This window comes from Bufo bufo, chromosome 3 (genome assembly GCF_905171765.1).
Source record: "Bufo bufo chromosome 3, aBufBuf1.1, whole genome shotgun sequence".
Taxonomy (NCBI): domain Eukaryota; kingdom Metazoa; phylum Chordata; class Amphibia; order Anura; family Bufonidae; genus Bufo; species Bufo bufo.
In genome coordinates, this window is record NC_053391.1 from 257,088,403 (window position 1) to 257,104,015 (window position 15,613).

General features: G+C 44.4%; 1 protein-coding gene across 2 annotated transcripts in view; it reads left to right on the forward strand.

Moving 5' to 3' along the window:
* The first annotated feature begins 609 nt into the window (after positions 1-609).
* PRICKLE4 (prickle planar cell polarity protein 4) overlaps positions 610-15,613 on the forward strand; it is a 50,242-nt gene continuing 35,238 nt past the window's right edge. For both annotated transcript variants that reach the window (XM_040424108.1, XM_040424109.1), the window contains exon 1: positions 610-757. The gene's annotated coding sequence lies outside the window, so the exon portion shown is untranslated. The remainder of the gene's footprint in view (positions 758-15,613) is intronic.

Genomic DNA, 15,613 nt, shown 5'->3' on the forward strand with positions numbered 1-15,613 from the left:
GTAATGAAAGGATTCGGATTCAGTGCGGGTGCAATGCGTTCAACTCACACATTGCACCCGCGCGGAAAACTCACTCGTGTGAAAGGGGCCTTACTCTGTGTGCATTCCATATGTCTGTTCCGCAAAAAAGCAGAACATGTCCTATTATTGTCCGCATTATGGACAAGGATAGTACTGTTCTATTAGGGGCCAGCTGTTCTGTTCCACAAAATACGGAATGCACACGGACATCATCCATTTTTTTTGTGGACCGCAAAATGCATACGGTCGTGTGCATGAGCTCTTAGAGACATACAATATTACATTATCCCTATATCACATGAATTACACTGCCACTGTACAAAGAGCAAAACTACCACTGCACAGTACCCTCACAGCTGCAGGTACAATCTGAACAGGTGTCCTGCCTACACAAGAAACCTGCTAGTCGGCCTGACAGTGACACGCCTGCTGCAGTGCTGCACACCCCTCCACACATTTTCAGCAGGTGAAGGACACTGTGCTCACTGATTTGGAAACACAATACTTCGTTTCCACTTCTATCCAACACCAAAACGCTGAGTGTGACCTGGGCGTCAGCCGTGTCACAGGACAAAGCGCAGCAGCTCGGGAAGGAAGGCAGCGCCCTCAGAGCGCCCTCTGCCGGGCCCCGCCCTCCGCCGCTATTGGCTGCAGCAACTGAGCCGCAGTTCCTTGTCCCTCAGATCCTGGAAGCAGTGACTGGCAGCGTCTAGTGTGTGCCCTCTCCTGAGTCCAGGTCTGTAAATCTCTAGACATTGGTGTTGTGGGGTCAGGAAGTGGTGGGAGCTCCAGGTGGACGCGGCATACGGAGGATGACCGTACCCGGTGCAGTAATGTTCTGAGAGCTGCTGCAGAGCCGGTGATATGTCTGGTGTGTGGCCTTCATGCTGTGCTCTTGGGCATAAGGGGGTTATGTTCTTGACTGTGCCAGTGCCCAGTACTAGGGACCTGCCCTGGGAGTATTACATGGGCAGCATGCGCCCTGTTTTATGCCAGAACTTGTACTGTGTCATGTGCGCATTCTCTATGGCAGGGATCAGCAACCTTCCACACGCCAGCTGTTGTGAAACTACAACTCCCAGCATGCTCCTTTCACTTCTGTGGGAGTTCAGAGAACAGCCGAGCACACCTGGAGTGCCAGAAGTTGCTGACCCGGTCTTTCACACCAGCGATACGGATTGTGTCAGCGACACTGATGGTTTTGCACCTAAGGCTACTTTCACACTTGCGGCAGGACGGATCCGACAGGCTGTTCACCCTGTCAGATCCGTCCTTCCGCTATTTCGCCGTGCTGCTGGACCGCCGCTCCGTCTCAGTACGGCAGTTCGTGGTGAAAGGCCGCCGGACTAAAAAGTAGGATATGCAGGACTTTTAGTCCAGCGGCCTTTCGCCGTGCACTGCCGTGCAGCACCAGAGCTCCGCCCCCGTCCCCATTATAGTCAATGGGGACTGAGCGGCGAAATAGCGGAAGGACGGATACGACAGGGTGAACAGCCTGTCGGATCCGTCCTGCCGCAAGTGTTAAAGTAGCCTAAGTTCAGTCAGTTTTGTCTTTGATTGTGTTCAGTGTTTCAGTTTTTTCCACACGGGTGCAATCGGTCTTGGATGCGTTTTTCACGCGCGTGAAAAAAAAAAACACGTCACATCTTGATGGAAAACTTGCTTGTGTGAAAGAGGCCTTATCACTCAGTCAAAGAGCGATGAACCCAGGCGTTGTGTGTGTGTGTGTGTGTATATATATATATATATATATATATATATATATTTATTACACACTTGTAATGCATATGCCGGAACTAAATGATACCCCCAAACGTTTAAAAATGCTTCAAAAAGTTCAAAACTTGAACATTAAGGAGAAGTCTATAACAACACAAAGCCGCATCAGAGCCGACATTTACAAATGTACAATGGGATAGACTGAATTTTATATATATATATATATATATATATATATCTATATCTATATATCTCTATATCAAGACTGCCCTGCTCACCAGACAACCCACCACCATGAGCATGGTCTCCTCACACAGTAGTTATTACCACTCAGTACCCCTACCACATTAGAGTGCCCCCACAAACTAGTCATGACCCTTACGACTTGTGCACACAACCGTGTCCGTATTGCGGTCGGTAATTCGCAGAACTGAGAGATACAGACTCCAGTATGCAATCCGCATTTTTCTCACTCCAATTCCTAGAATTGACTATTCTTGTCCACAATACAGACAAGCAGTGGTGTACCTGCAGTAGAGGCAGACTACGCCACTGCTGTGGGGTCCGGCATTGAACTTAATCTCTTCCTCTGGTGAAAAACACTTTTCACACAGTCACCACTTGGGGGAGCTCAAGTGAAAGAGATTATTACAGCTTCCGTCGTAGTTGTATTAATTCCTGTTCACTGAGCTCCCCCTAGTGGTGGCTCCAGGCAGATAGCTTTGTATTAGGCTACTTTCACACTGGCGTTTTGGCTTTCCGTTTGTGCGATCCGTTCAGGGCTCTCACAAGCGGTCCAAAACGGATCAGTTTTGCCCTAATGCATTCTGAATGGAAAAGGATCCGCTCTGAATGCATCAGTTTGCCTCCGTTCCATCTCCATTCTGCTTTGGAGGCGGACACCTCTTCTGTCTGACAAAACTGAGCCAAATGGATCAGTTTTGACACAAAATGTAAGTCAATGGGGTGTTCAAGACGGATACGTCTTGGCTATGTTACAGATAATACAAACGGATCCGTTCTGAACGGATGCAGACGGTTGTGTTATCTGAACGGATCCGTCTGTGCAGATTGATGACGGATCCGCACCAAACGCGAGTGTGAAAGTAGCCTTAGAAGAGAAACGGGAGATTGATCAAGGTTTTTTTTCCAGTTTTCTTGTGTAAAGACATTAAGAAATATCATGTTCAGAATACATATATCTGAAGCAGATGTTCCACTTTTTCCAACATAAGTCATATAAAGTGGGCGAGCTTTTCCTTATTACAGTTTCTATTTAATTAAAATTTCTTCCACTTGATAAAAAAAAAAGGAAAACCATAAGAAATCTGGGGCATTGCACATGCCTGGGAGTAATTGACACATGCAGGGGAAGGCAGTTTTGCTGTGGGGCCCTATGAGATCTGTGTACGCCCCCTGCGGACACGTTCTATAATCTGTGGATGACATACGATGAGAAGTGCTGCACCATAACCCCATTGACAGTCAGCAGATGCAATGGGACATTTCCATCTTCTCGAGGTAATGAAAATGTCAGATGGCACTTACGGTAATGTCGTGCTACCTCCTGCATATTCTAAAGCGGCTGTCAGAACCCGCATTGATTGCTGTACGACGCAGCTCCCGCGCTCTCCCGTCATACAGTGATTTCTCATTGAAATACTTATGAGTGTGAAGTTGCATCAGACTTTTTTCCTGTCATTCATGTAATGTAGAGTTTCTGACCTGGTTTTAACGCTCCAAAAGACGGTGTGACTCTTCTGTGGGTCCTCCTGTGTCTATTAGGCTCTTGTCTCTAGTTGGTGCTGTAGGATCTTATTACTGGTATGTTCTGTAGTTACTGCAGAGTAATGAGTAGTCCGTGCTTATCAGTTATGAGTAGGCCTTCATTGTGTCCTATTTAGAAGCAGTATAGAGTTTAACCCTTTGCAGACACTGTGATTTTTTCCATTTTAGCGTTTTCGTTTTTCACTCCCTGCCATCCCGGAGCCATAACTTTTTTATTTTTCCATTCACATAGTATGATGGCTTGTTTTTTTTTCAGGGCAAGTTGCACTTTCTAATGGCAACATTTAATATTGCATACGATGAAGTGGTAAGCAGGAAAAAAATCCAAATGGGATGGAATTGAAAAACAAAACGCAATTGCGCCATAGTTTTTATGGGTTTCATTTTAATTCCCTGTGTGTTAAAACTGACCTGCTCCCTTCATTCTCTGGGTAACTAGGATTACAACAATACCACATTTATATAGTTTTTCTTGTGTTTTAATACTTAAAAAAATAGATTTTTCTTTGTATCGCCATGTTCTGACCCACAACTTTCAACTATTCTCACATATACGGAACTGTGTGAGGGCTCATTTCTTGCAGGGTAGTTATACAAATTATACAATTTAGGATTGTGTATGACTTTTCTTTACTAAATTTTTTGGGGGGGAGGTGAAACGCCAAAGCCCCCTGCAATTCAGCCATTTTTATTTTATTTTTTATTTTTTTCAGATATGGCATTCCCTGTATGGGATAACTACATTTGTATTTTAATCGTTTGGGCATTTTGAGGTGAGGGAATGCAATGCATATGATCTTTATTTTTTTTTATCGGAAAGGGGGTGATTTTAGATTTTTTTTTTTTTTTTTTAGCCCCTATCCCCCCTAGGGGATCTGAACATGCAGTCAGATTGCTTTTCTCACCCGCAAATTATATTTAATACATTAGTGTGTGGGGAATTCGGTATATTCAAATTCAGTGCTATTGGTCTGGTAGCCTTGTACAGGCTCAAGCCTATCACCACCAAGAAATACCTTGCCCAATCTCAGTGTTCCGATTGCAGCGCTCCTGGGGAAAGCCACCTCAGATGCTTTGGTCGCAGTTGACCTCAGCATCTTAGGGGTTAAATGTCTGCGATCAGAGTTATTGCCAATTGCTGACATTAGCCCCGGGTGTCTGCTGTGTGAAACAGCATGCACCTGATGGCTATAGTGCCTACCCCAGAGCTGGAGCCATCTTTAAAGGGAACACATCCTCCATGCGGATGTCGTGAAGGGGTTAAAGAAATGATATAGAAAAACTTTTATTTCCAAAGTCTTGTAGTATAATCATTTTTCTGTGTAATTGGAGGTTTCAGTAAAAACATGCACTACTTTTTTGCGTTGCGGACCCCATTCAAGAGAATGGGACTGTGGACACAAGTTCAGTGCTTGTGCATTGCAGACCGCATTTTGCGGTCTGCAGCATCGGCATGACCGCCACACAGTGGTGTGCATGAGGCCTAACACTGTGCAGTCCTGTCAGGGGAGCGAGGGTCAGAATGGGGCCTCACACTGACACACTCTGCGAGTTTCTCGCATTGGACTCGCTTGTAGGTTTCTGACCTTAGCCAACCAGTAGCTGGTATAAAGTTAGACAAAAACGTCTCTAGCTTATCATCAGAAACGGACCTGTGGTGCGCATTTTAAATCTGCAGCATGCCAGCTTATACTGCGGATTTCATCCTTTCTAATGCAAAGAATTGAATGTGTCTGATCCGCAGCATTGCAGCCACAAAAATGTACTATTTGGTGCTTTTTTTTCTGCTGCAGATAACTGCGAAATGCTGCGGAGAATCTGCAGCTAATTAGTCACATGTGAACCAACCCTAATGCCTGTATTACACAGTTCAATTGACCACGTGATTGTTGGGAGGGAAGTGTTCTCAGCCTCCCCCCCCCCCCGCCAATCTCCTTTTAGCTAGTGGAGGAGGCCACTGCTATTACATGCAGTGATCTCCTCCGCAGCATGGGGAGGAGCGATCGCTATGCCATCGCTCGTCCCCATACAGTACAGTGGTTTGCCGGCGGCAAATCATTATTAGACAGCACATGCGACCGCTGGTTAGCGATTGTCGGACGGAAAATTAGCCAGTGTAATACAGCTCTAAGTGTTTCATATTGGTTCACACCCCTTTCCAGTGAAACCGCTGGCCTTCCCTGTAAGCTGCTCCTCTTGTCAGGCAGGATATTTCTCCAGATCTAGATACGCCAATTTTAGAAATCAAGAAATGTTGGTCATGGTGTGAACCGGAATAAGACTGGTGATCATAGTGTTCCTTGTGGTAAAACTGCACATATTGCTGCGTTTTTTTTGCTGTACACTTTTTCTATGTAACACACACTCTTAAAAAAAAAAAAAAAGTTTACCTGTGAAAACCAAACTGGTATTACGAAAGTATTCCTTTACACCAGTTTTGATAGATCTCCATTCAGTTTTACAGCAGAGTACACAACCGCCAGGTGTAAAACCAGCCAGGCCAGTTTTGTGTATGATAAGTCCACTAAATACGCTGTGCGGGACGGCCATATTTCCTGCATCGACCGCTGCTTGCCTGCCCTGAACTTATGGCATCACGGTGATTTATGATGCTGTGCTGGTCCACTGTTCCTTACTCACATGATGCTGAGTACAGCACAGTAAACCCACGGTTGGGCAGGAACTCACAGCATCAAAAATCATTATGATGCCATGAGTTTGGGTCAGACAAACAGCGGTCTGAATATGGCTATCACATGGAGCATATTTCCCGGACCGAACACACCAGTGTGATACTGACCCTGGCTACGTTCACATGGTCATTATTTGGTCAGCATTTGTCATAAATATTTGTAAGCCAAAATCAAGAGTGACTCCTAGAGAATAGTATGTCTAACTTCACAAAAGCATGTTTAGTCTGGGAAACCTCCTTGTGGGACTGCTGAAATTCCTGGAGCCACCCTTGCGTGAGTACGGGAGACCTGTGGTCAGGCAGGAACGCACCACATCAGAAATCTTTATGATGCTGTGAGTCCTGTCAGAGGAGCAGTGTGGACATGCATCCATCACACGGAGCGTGTTTCCTGGACTGAAATTAGCCAATGGAAAGATTTGTGCCTCCTCTGTGTTGTGGACCCACTCCTGGTTTTGCCTTACAGGTACTGATGAGGATTACTGACCGTGTAAAAGTGGCCTTATGGATGGTGGGAGCGTAGTCACCTTGATGTATTGCATAGGTATCAGAACTTGAGTTTGCACTTCTACAGTAGAGTGCAGCATTTACACATCTGAACTTAGGATGTCCAACAGAAGCCTCACATGGGACCAGCTTTTGCAGCATGGCATCTTTAGAGGCACAGAATAGCAATTTTCTCATTATAGTATAAGCATGAAGATCTCATGTAAGTGGCATATCTTCTGGTGGATGTCAGGACGTTGACGCGCTACAGTCTGTGTGTATCCCTGGCGTAATTGAGAGGCTGTGATGAAATATTCGCTTTACCAAACTTTGCTGTCCTATATTTTCCTGGGATGGGCGCCTGCATTTATTATAATTACATGCCTGGTAGCAGGAGCTCATTGAAGCATTATTGTCAGTGAATGTTAAAAATCAGAAAAATGCATTAAAACAGATAAATGGATAACCATAACTTCGTTAAGGCTTGGAAGAGTGCTTTAAAGGGAATGTGAACTTTTATTCTGCCAGGTTCTGTACCTTAACCCTTTCAACGATTATTTTCTTTTTGAATTTTCTTTTTTCCTCTCAGCCTTCCAGAAGCCATATCTTTTTTATTTTTTATTTATTTTTTTCCGATCACATAGCCATATGAGGGCTTGTTTTTGCGGAACAAGTTGTACTTTCTAATGGCACAATTTTCCATTGCATGTAATGTAGTGGGAAGCTGAAAAAAAAAATCCAAATAGGGTGGCAATGGAAACGACACACTTCTGACACAGATTTATGGGTTCTGCTTTTACGGCTTTTCCTTATGAGATAAAAAGGACGTTTTACCTCCATTCTCTGGGTCAGTACGATTACAGCAATGCCACGTTTGTATAGTGTTTCCTTGCATCACCATATTCTGACCCCCATAACTTTTTTATATTTAAGTCTTTGGAGCTGTGTTAGGGCTCTTTCACACTTGCGTTCTTTTCTTCCGGCATAGAGTTCCGTCGTCGGGGCTCTATGCCAGAAGAATCCTGATCAGTTTTATCCTAATGCATTCTGAATGGAGTGAAATCCGTCCAGGATGCATCAGGATGTCTTCAGTTCCGGAACGTTTTTTGGCCGGAGAAAATACCGCAGCATGCTGCGCTTTTTGCTCCGGCCAAACATCCTGAAGACTTGCCGCAAGGCCGGATCCGGAATTAATGCCCATTAAAAGGCATTGATCCGGATCCGGCCTTAAGCTAAACGTCGTTTCGACGCATTGCCGGATCCGACGTTTAGCTTTTTCTGAATGGTTACCATGGCTGCCAAGACGCTAAAGTCCTGGCAGCCATGGTAAAGTGGAGCGGGGGAGCAGTATACTTACCGTCCGTGCGGCTCCCAGGGGGCTCCAGAGTGACGTCAGGGCGCCCCAAGCGCATGGATCACGTGATCGCATGGCACGTCATCCATGCGCATGGGGCGCTCTGACGTCATTCTGGAGCGCCCCGGGAGCCGCACGGACTGTAAGTATACCGCTACCCCGCTCCTACTATGGCAACCAGGACTTTAATGGCGTCCTGGCTGCCATAGTAACACTGAAACCATTTTGAAGACAGATCCGTCTTCAAATGCTTTGAGTACACTTGCGTTTTTCCAGATCCGGCGTTTAATTCCGGCAAGTGGAGTACACGCCGGATCCGGACAACGCAAGTGTGAAAGAGGCCTTAGGGCTAATTTTTGAGTAGTGATCTGTAGGTTTTACTTATTACCATTTTGGGGTATGTGCGTCATTTTGATCACTGTTTATTCAATTCATAGGGGGAGGTGAAGCAATGAAAAACAGTGAATTAGCGATTTTTATTTTATTTTATTGTTGTCCATTTGCTGAATGGGATAATTATTTTATATTTTAATAGTATCGGCGTCTTGGAACGCAAAGATGCCTATAATGTTTATTTTTTATTTTTATTATGGGGAAACAGGGTGATTTTAATTTTTGGTAAAAACTTTTGTTAACGTCTGTCATAGAGTCCAATGCATCAGCATTGAAACCTGTGAGAAATTCAGTGTGTTTCTATGAAGCCCTGCTAGAGGGAGGGTCTTCATAGGAACAATAGAACATAGCTGGGGCAGTCCTCGGATCCTCAGAGGTGCCGTCTGTGGAAAGTGCTGATTGCTCCCAAAATGGAAGTAATAAAGGTGAAAGAAATACATTACAGAATGACAGCTACTGTACCTTCAGAAATGATTAAATGGGTTTTCTGAGATTTTCATACTGATGAACTATACTCTCTCTTAGGCCCCCTGCACATGAAAGTGTGCTTCCAGTTGCCGTATTGCGGACCGGATTTGCGGATCCGCAATACACAGGTGCCGTTCCGTGGGCATTCCGCATCACAGATGCGGACCCATTCACTTGAATGGGTCCGCAAATCCGGAGATGCGGAATGGTACGGAACGGAAGCACTACGGAGTGCTTCCGTGGGGTTTCGTCCCGTACATCCGTTCCGCAAAAAGATAGAACATGTCCTATCTTTTTGCGGAACGGCCGGAGCGCGGACCCATTCAAGTGAATGGGTCAGCAATCCACTGTGGCTGTCCCACGGACTGTGTTCGTGCATTGCGGCCCGCATTTTGCGGGCCGCAGCACGACCACGGGGCGCACGCGTTCGTGTGCAAGAGGGCCTTAGGGTTGTCACGATACCAAAATTTTGATTTGATTTCCATACCATAAAAAAGTATGGTATTGCAATACTTGATACCATTCAATACCATGCGAAAAAAATAAAACACCAAAAAAGCCACGTGCATTCCGCATTTTATGGAACGTCCAGCCCATAATCCAACAGTACGATCCTATTTTTTGGGGGGACAAGGTGACAAAATAATGGCGAATCGCGCAGTTTTTATTTTATTTTTCCTGTTACGGCGTTCACCGCATAGGAGATATTTTTGTTATATTTTAATAGTTCGCACTTTTTCAGGCATGGCGATATGTAATATGTTTATTGTTTATATATTTTATTTGAAAAATTAGGAAAGGGGGTGATTAATACTTTTTTTTTTTTTTACTATTTATTTAATAACTATTGGCCCTCTTAGGAGCTAGAACCTGGGATCTTTTCATCCCTTGTCTGGTTCACCCTAATAGAGCTCTATTCGATCAGAAGCTCCCACTGCACAACCAGTGAATGAAGAGGAGGGGAGGGGACCCTGTGGCCACTGCCACCAATGATTATAATACTGGGGGGGGGTTAAGGGGGCGCACTGCCCCACCAAGGACTTTAATACTGAGGTTGGGGGGTGCACTGCGCCACCAATGAAGATAAGTAACCTTTTAATACGGATACGGGAAGCAAGTGCCGGCGGCAGAATCTCATACTCAGCACCCGACCTCTATGACAGGGAGCTGCGATCAGCGGCAGTTAACCCCTCAAGTGCCGCAGCGCCCTGTCATAGAGGCCGGGTGCCAGCTATGTGATCCTGCAGCCGGCACCCACCTCCTGTATTTGTATTAATGGGTTAGTTATCATCATTATTGGTGATGCAGTGGCCACCGCCCCTCCCCTCCTCCTCCTGTCTCTCTTCTTATTGGCGGCACAGGAGGAGGGAGTGAGACTCCTCCTCCCCTGTGCTGCTGAGGAGAACATGGAGCACGCTGAGAGCAGCACGCGCCATGTTCTGATACTAGGCTGTGCAGTAGCGCAGCATAGTATCGGTAAATGGCAAATCCCGGTATCGAATCGATACCGGTACAGAAGTATGAATTGGGTATCGACCATTTAATATCCGGTGCAACCCTACCCTCTCTGCTTTTTCCTAGGCTAAGTGACAACACGTTCATCGGTGACGTGGCCTAGGAGCAGCTCAGCCCCATATGGAATGTACGGCGCTGCGCTTGGTGAGCTGTGAAAAGGCAGCCGTTCTCACGAGTGCCGCTGCCTTCTAAAAACAGCTGATCTGCGGGGATTCCGGGTGTTGGACATCCACCGATCAGATACTGATGATCTATCTTGATAGGTCGTCAGTATAAAAATCCTGGAAAACCTTTTTAATTTAAAGGTTATCTGTTTAAATCTACAGTCATGAGAAAAACAAAGTACACCCTCTTTTGAATTCTATGGTTTTACATGACATAATAAAAAATATCTGGCCCTTAGAAGGTTTTAAGTAAGGTAAATACGACCTCAGATGAACAGCACATATGACAAGCGTTAGTTGTGTCATTATTGACCCCCATAATCTGGAAATATAGTAATGGACCAAGACGGTGAGATCAGATGAGTCTACCAATGAAAAGTGACCCAAAGCACCATGGTCATGTACACGCTGGATGCCCACAGTGGTCTGTATATTATGCCTTGTTCCCAAAGCAAAAAGCAAGGGTATCCTAAGAGACAATAGTATGCATGGTGAAGCAATGACAAACCTTCTTTGTCCTGTCAACATTTGTGAGCCTAATGGTTATCGTGGGTGCCCGCATTACTGTGTGCAAGGTATCTAAGGGCCCAGCTAGGACTATGAAAGACTGAGCCCACACCATTATTTCTGTGGTTACACCTCCCCAGCTTCTGTGCGGAGATGATGCACCTGCTATGGGTGTGCCTGAGGTGCCATAACCAAGTGTCTGCATTGTCTGTGTGATGCACAGCGCAGGTTTTCTGCCTTCTGTGTGCTTCTCTACCCAAGGATATTAGCAGGACAGGATTTGCAAGGCATCCTGAGTCAGGAAGGGAGTGTGCGCTGTCACCCAGCAGGGAGAGTGGGCGAACGGGGGGAGGGGTGTAGGATTTTATGGTGTCAAACAGCGAGCTAATTCTGTAATCGGAGGTGTAGCATTTAAGATCAAAGTAAACCAATGACACATTGAATATATACACTATACCTTTTATTATATCTGAACAAACCTTGCATTGTGCTAATATGTCTAATAGAAAGTGTCCGTGAAAGTGTGTAAACTGTGGAAAAGAAACAGATCTGTACCTAAAGAACCCCTAAAGCTTCATATACAGTGGCGGAAATAATTATTTGACCCCTCACTGATTTTGTAAGTTTGTCCAATGACAAAGAAATGAAAAGTCTCAGAACAGTATCATTTCAATGGTAGGTTTATTGTAACAGTGGCAGATAGCACATCAAAAGGAAAATCGAAAAAATAACTTTAACCACCTCAGCCCCCAGTGCTTAAACACCCTGAAAGACCAGGCCACTTTTTACACTTCTGACCTACCCTACTTTCACCGTTTATTGCTCGGTCATGCAACTTACCACCCAAATGAATTTTACCTCCTTTTCTTCTCACTAATAGAGCTTTCATTTGGTGGTATTTCATTGCTGCTGACATTTTTACTTTTTTTGTTATTAATCGAAATTTAACGATTTTTTTGCAAAAAAATGACATTTTTCACTTTCAGTTGTAAAATTTTGCAAAAAAAAACGACATCCATATAGAAATTTTGCTCTAAATTTATAGTTCTACATGTCTTTGATAAAAAAAAAATGTTTGGGTAAAAAAAAAATGGTTTGGGTAAAAGTTATAGCGTTTACAAACTATGGTACAAAAATGTGAATTTCCGCTTTTTGAAGCAGCTCTGACTTTCTGAGCACCTGTCATGTTTCCTGAGGTTCTACAATGGCCAGACAGTACAAACACCCCACAAATGACCCCATTTCGGAAAGTACACACCCTAAGGTATTCGCTGATGGGCATAGTGAGTTCATAGAACTTTTTATTTTTTGTCACAAGTTAGCGGAAAATGATGATTTTATTTTTTTTTTTTTTTTTCCTTACAAAGTCTCATATTCCACTAACTTGTGACAAAAAATAAAAAGTTCTATGAACTCACTATGCCCATCAGCGAATACCTTGGGGTCTCTTCTTTCCAAAATGGGGTCACTTGTGGGGTAGTTATACTGCCCTGGCATTCTAGGGGCCCAAATGTGTGGTAAGGAGTTTGAAATCAAATTCTGTAAAAAATGACCTGTGAAATCCGAAAGGTGCTCTTTGGAATATGGGCCCCTTTGCCCACCTAGGCTGCAAAAAAGTGTCACACATCTGGTATCTCCGTACTCAGGAGAAGGTGGGGAATGTGTTTTGGGGTGTCATTTTATATATACCCATGCTGGGTGAGAGAAATATCTTGGCAAAAGACAACTTTTCCCATTTTTTTATACAAAGTTGTCATTTGACCAAGATATTTATCTCACCCAGCATGGGTATATGTAAAAAGACACCCCAAAACACATTCCTCAACTTCTCCTGAGTACGGGGATACCAGATGTGTGACACTTTTTTGCAGCCTAGGTGGGCAAAGGGGCCCATATTCCAAAGAGCACCTTTCGGATTTCACTCCTCATTTTTTCCTGAATTTGATTTCAAACTCCTTCCCACACATCTGGGCCCCTAGAATACCAGGGCAGTATAACTACCCCACAAGTGACCCCATTTTGGAAAGAAGACACCCCAAGGTATTCCATGAGGGGCATGGCGAGTTCCTAGAATTTTTTATTTTTTGTCACAAGTTAGTGGAAAATGATGATTTTTTTTTTTTTTTTTTTTTTTCATACAAAGTCTCATATTCCACAAACTTGTGACAAAAAATAAAAACTTCCATGAACTCACTATGCCCATCAGCGAATACCTTGGGGTCTCTTCTTTCCAAAATGGGGTCACTTGTGGGGTAGTTATACTGCCCTGGCATTCTAGGGGCCCAAATGTGTGGTAAGTAGGTAAATGACCTGTGAAATCCGAAAGGTGCTCTTTGGAATGTGGGCCCCTTTGCCCACCTAGGCTGCAAAAAAGTGTCACACATCTGGTATCGCCGTATTCAGGAGACGTTGGGGAATGTGTTTTGGGGTGTCTTTTTGCATATACCCATGCTGGGTGAGATAAATATCTTGGTCAAATGCCAACTTTGTATAAAAAAATGGGAAAAGTTGTCTTTTGCCAAGATATTTCTCTCACCCAGCATGGGTATATGTAAAATGACACCCCAAAACACATTCCCCAACTTCTCCCGATTACGGAGATACCAGATGTGTGACACTTTTTTGCAGCCGAGGTGGGCAAAGGGGCCCATATTCAAAAGAGCACCTTTCGGATTTCACAGGTCATTTTTTACAGAATTAGATTTCAAACTCCTTACCACACATTTGGGCCCCTAGAATGCCAGGGCAGTATAACTACCCCACAAGTGACCCCATTTTGGAAAGAAGAGACCCCAAGGTATTCGCTGATGGGCAAAGTGAGTTCATGGAAGTTTTTATTTTTGTCACAAGTTAGTGGAATATGAGACTTTGTATGAAAAAAAAAAAAAAAAAAAAAAATAAGCATTTTCCACTAACTTGTGACAAAAAATAAAAAATTCTAGGAACTCGCCATGCCCCTCACGGAATACCTTGGGGTCTCTTCTTTCCAAAATGGGGTCACTTGTGGGGTAGTTATACTGCTCTGGCATTTTCCAGGGGCCCTAATATGTGGTAAGTAGGTAAATGACCTGTGAAATCCTAAAGGTGCTCTTTGGAATATGGGCCCCTTTGCCCACCTAGGCTGCAAAAAAGTGTCACACATGTGGTATCGCCGTATTCAGGAGAAGTTGGGGAATGTGTTTTGGGGTGTCATTTTACATATACCCATGCTGGGTGAGAGAAATATCTTGGCAAAAGACAACTTTTCCCATTTTTTTATACAAAGTTGGCATTTGACCAAGATATTTCTCTCACCCAGCATGGGTATATGTAAAATGACACCCCAAAACACATTCCCCAACTTCTCCTGAGTACGGCGATACCAGATGTGTGACACTTTTTTGCAGCCTAGATGCGCAAAGGTGCCCAAATTCCTTTTAGGAGGGCATTTTTAGACATTTGGATACCAGACTTCTTCTCACGCTTTGGGGCCCCTAGAATGCCAGGGCAGTATAAATACCCCACATGTGACCCCATTTTGGAAAGAAGACACCCCAAGGTATTCAATGAGGGGCATGGCGAGTTCATAGAAATTTTTTTTTTTTGGCACAAGTTAGCGGAAATTGATATTTTTAATTTTTTTCTCACAAAGTCTCCCGTTCCGCTAACTTGGGACAAAAATTTCAATCTTTCATGGACTCAATATGCCCCTCACGGAATACCTGGGGGTGTCTTCTTTCCGAAATGGGGTCACATGTGGGGTATTTATACTGCCCTGGCATTCTAGGGGCCCTAAAGCGTGAGAAGAAGTCTGGAATATAAATGTCTAAAAAATTTTACGCATTTGGATTCCGTGAGGGGTATGGTGAGTTCATGTGAGATTTTATTTTTTGACACAAGTTAGTGGAATATGAGACTTTGTAAGAAAAAAAAAAAAAAATTCCGCTAACTTGGGCCAAAAAAATATCTGAATGGAGCCTTACAGAGGGGTGATCAATGACAGGGGGGTGATCAATGACAGGGGGGTGATCAATGACAGGGGGGTGATCAATGACAGGGGGGGTGATCAGGGAGTCTATATGGGGTGATAACCACAGTCATTGATCACGCCCGTGTAAGGCTTCATTCAGACGTCCGGATGCGTTTTGCGGATCCGATCCATCTATCAGTGCATCCGTAAAAATCATGCGGACATCTGAATGGAGCTTTACAGGGGGGTGATCAATGACAGGGGGGTGATCAATGACAGGGGGGTGATCAGGGAGTCTATATGGGGTGATCACCACAGTCATTGATCATGCCCCTGTAAGGCTTCATTCAGACGTCCGGATGCGTTTTGCGGATCCGATCCATCTATCAGTGCATCCGTAAAAATCATGCGGACATCTGAATGGAGCTTTACAGGGGGGTAATCAATGACAGGGGGGTGATCAATGACAGGGGGGTGATCAGGGAGTCTATATGGGGTGATCACCACAATCATTGATCATGCCCCTGTAAGGCTTCATTCAGACGTCCGGATGCGTT